General features: G+C 48.8%; 1 pseudogene; it reads left to right on the top strand.

Annotated features, from left to right (window-relative positions):
• Nucleotides 1-2,168: 2,168 nt before the first annotated feature.
• On the top strand, nucleotides 2,169-2,868 carry LOC144821384 (receptor expression-enhancing protein 6 pseudogene; annotated as a pseudogene).
• Nucleotides 2,869-3,493: the final 625 nt, after the last annotated feature.

Below are 3,493 nucleotides of genomic sequence, written 5' to 3'. Positions count from 1 at the left end.
AGGGCACGGAACGAAATTTGTTTTATTAATTTAATTGTTTACTTACTTGCAATCATCCAGATTCTGGTGTTTATCACCCCCGCCCCGCCTGCCTGCCCCACCGCAACTCCCTCCACGGGCCGCAGCTGAAGACAGGTAGGTGTAGCCTCGCAGACTCCCCCCCAATACCTAGTTGAAGTTGTGTTAATGATTTTGAGTTACTAACAACCCCTAAGCAGGGACCCAGGGACACCATTTAAATTGGAAACAAGAAAAAGAAACTTTAACTAAAAAACGTGTTTATTTTCACTTTACACTAAATGTGTTCTAGGACAGAATTTCCATCATCACTTTAGGAGTGTCTGGTATAACCAATTAGCATTAATATAGCAATTTTTATTGTCTCACCTTCAAATTGAGCTAACAAGGCACATGTTCCAGACTGATGTTGCACTAGGTGTCTTGTTAATGTCTATATCTGAGTGGCTTGACTTTTTCACAGGTTCTTGGAAAGATAAGTACAGACAACATCTCCAACATAGACAGACATGATGGCGATTCTGCAGAAATACAGAAAATGAGCCTCGGCCTACCTAAAATGGAGTCAAGACTTAAAATTAGAGGTGGGCAGAACTCATGCAGATTTACTCTGCGTTCTGCAGAGTTACATAAAAACTCCCTGAGATTCTGCAGAGTTCTGCGATTGGCAGAATTGCAGCTCGTTGCACTGCTTACGTTGATTTTTTGCGCCAAACTTGTTCAGCACTGTTAAAACAGCACAAACAGCACCATGTGCCATGCCATAGGAGGCTGCTTCTGTCTGCTGCTTAATTAAACATATTATTCAAGTGGAAGATTCCTCAACATGAACGGAAGAGGCCTGCTACAACTGCCTGCATTGTGCAATCGCTGTAGGACTGGTCATAGCTCTCAATTTCTCTCGCTCGTACTCGCCCACTTAATGTTGGCGAAGCGAGTGCAAGAAAAATACTGCCACCTGACAGTTTCCCGCACTCTGGGCTCCAGGTCGATCACGGAGAGATCAAAACTCTGCAAACATTTACCGCCCACCTCTACTTATACTCTATCAGCCTGATTCATCAATCTCCCGTTTTGCGAGCCCCTAACAGCGATTCATAAGGAATCGCTATTAAGGACTTGCAAAACGGGATTCATGTAGGAATTGCTAAATAAATAGCGATTCCTACACAGTCCTTATTTGCGAGTATCAAATTGCTAATCGCAAATAAGGAATAACTCCCCATGCATTTCTATGGGCCAAAGGCCCATAGGAATGCATGGGTTTGGCCCATAGAAATGCATGGGGAGTTATTCCTTATTTGCGATTAGCAATTTGCTACTCGCAAATAAGATAGCGATTTAAAGGGTGCCAGGGGTGTCCAAAGGACACCCTGTAGCACCCCTTAAATGCAAATTGAAACAGATGTTGCGCACACACATGTCCAAAGGACATGTGTGTGTGTGCAACATGCAACTTAGAAAAATGCTTTTAAAAGCATTTTTCTAAGTTTTCGCTATTTACCACGAGGTTTGACCTCGCGGTAAATAGCGGGCCGAAATTGCGAATTCGCAATTTTTAAATGGATGATGAATTGCATTTAAGGAATCTCAAATAGAGATTCCTTAAATGTAAATCCTCGCAAAATAGCGAAATCGCTATTACCGATTTTTGCATTTGGGATGATGAATCCCAAATGCAAAAATAGCGCTCGCAAAGGGCCAGATTCTCAGAATCTGGCCCTTTGCGAGCCGATTTCGGCTTGATGAATCAGGCTGTAAATGTCATGTCAGGATGCAATTTTTAGCAGGCTACTTTTGTTATTCCACTTTTTTTCATCTCAATATGTCTGGCGTTCACAAAGTTTTTAAAAATCGAGGACTGTCAGTGCATTTGCCTCCGTCCGAGCGAAGAACAAGGATGGACTGCCTAGACTCACTGCAACAGCATTTGTTTATTGAAGCCAGGGGATAGCAAGGCCATGGTAGCACACAACACAATCCTTTATAATTTCCTTATTCCAATTTGCAAATGTGTTGCTCCATACAGTCATACACAATAACAGTCATCCACAGCGAGCGGTCACAGGATCATCGGCGTCTGAGCCGGGAGCGCGCGCCTCGACCCTCCGAGCCCTGCCACCGAGTGACTCCAGCCCCCCCGATCCCCCATGGCCCCCCTCCGCGAGCGGGTCCGCGCCCTCCTGCACGGAGACCACCTGCTGGAGAGAGCCCTGGACAAACTGGAGGCCAAGAGCCTGAAGAGGGAGCACCTGGCGGCAGGGTCTGCATGCTTTGTTGGGGTCTACCTTATATTCGGCTACGGGGCATCTCTGCTGTGCAACCTCATCGGCTTCGTGTATCCAGCATACACCTCGATTAAGGCCATTGAGAGCCCGGATAAGAGGGATGATACCATCTGGCTAACGTACTGGGTGGTGTACGGTCTCTTCAGTGTCATTGAACTCTTCTCAGACATTTTCCTCTTCTGGTTCCCATTTTACTACATTGGAAAGTGCGCCTTCCTGCTCTGGTGTATGGCTCCCTTCTCCTGGAACGGTTCACAGATTCTATACACTCGGTTCATCAGACCCTTATTCCTGAAGCATCACGGCACTGTGGACAGTGTGGTCAGTGACCTGGGCGGGCAGGCCCTGAGCACGGCGGAGAGTGTCCCCAGAGGAGCACGGCAAGCAGCAGTAAGCCATGCTCTGCAGGCTGAACAGAGAGATTGAGTCCTTCTCTGGGAACTGGTCACATGAAAGCACTCCCTTAACCGAACCGCACTGATGGACGAAGACTGAAGGATGCGTAGAAAACCACTTCACAAAGACACTTTCACCCGCACACCCCCATCCTCACATCCCATCTCTGCCCTCCTTCCAAGCTCCCCAGAGGCTCCATCACTCTGTAAAGCGAGCCCCCCCAGGAGGGCATCCATGTCCAGATCCATTGAGCTCACTGCGGACTCCACTCAGAAGCTGCACATTGAGCGAACGCTGTGACCCCACACTTGGATCCCAGCAGCCATTGAGATGTAGGGCGCCCTGGTACTGACACCCAAGGAGACTGCTGCCATCAGTAAGTCAGACCTGCCCATGCTGCATGTAATGTCTTGCCGTGGGTGGCACCAGCTGCTGTGCTTGCATTCGGCTCGGATGGTGAGAGGTGCTCGCTAAGAAGGCAGACCGCACTCCTGCTTGAGAGAGCCTGCTTTGAGACGTCCAAGGATCTCCTGTAGGTGCCTTCAGAGTCGTAGACCTACTATGAAGGGGAGCAGCTCTCCAGGCAGCAAGCCTTCTCTACTCTCCTCTTCTCTTCTCTCCAGGCAGCAGGCCTTCTCTCCTCTCCCCTCCTCTCCAGGCAGCAGGCCTCCTCTCTTCTCCCCTCCTCTCCAGGCAGCAGGCCTTCTCTCCTCTCCCCTCCTCTCCAGGCAGCAGGCACCCTCTCTTCTCACCTCCCCAATCCTCTTATCCCCTCCCCCATCTCTTTCTCT

Source organism: Lissotriton helveticus, chromosome 2_2, assembly GCF_964261635.1.
Source record: "Lissotriton helveticus chromosome 2_2, aLisHel1.1, whole genome shotgun sequence".
In the NCBI taxonomy this organism is placed as follows: Eukaryota; Metazoa; Chordata; class Amphibia; order Caudata; family Salamandridae; genus Lissotriton; species Lissotriton helveticus.
Note: the sequence above shows the minus strand (reverse complement) of the source record. Positions and strands in the feature narration are given on the sequence as shown.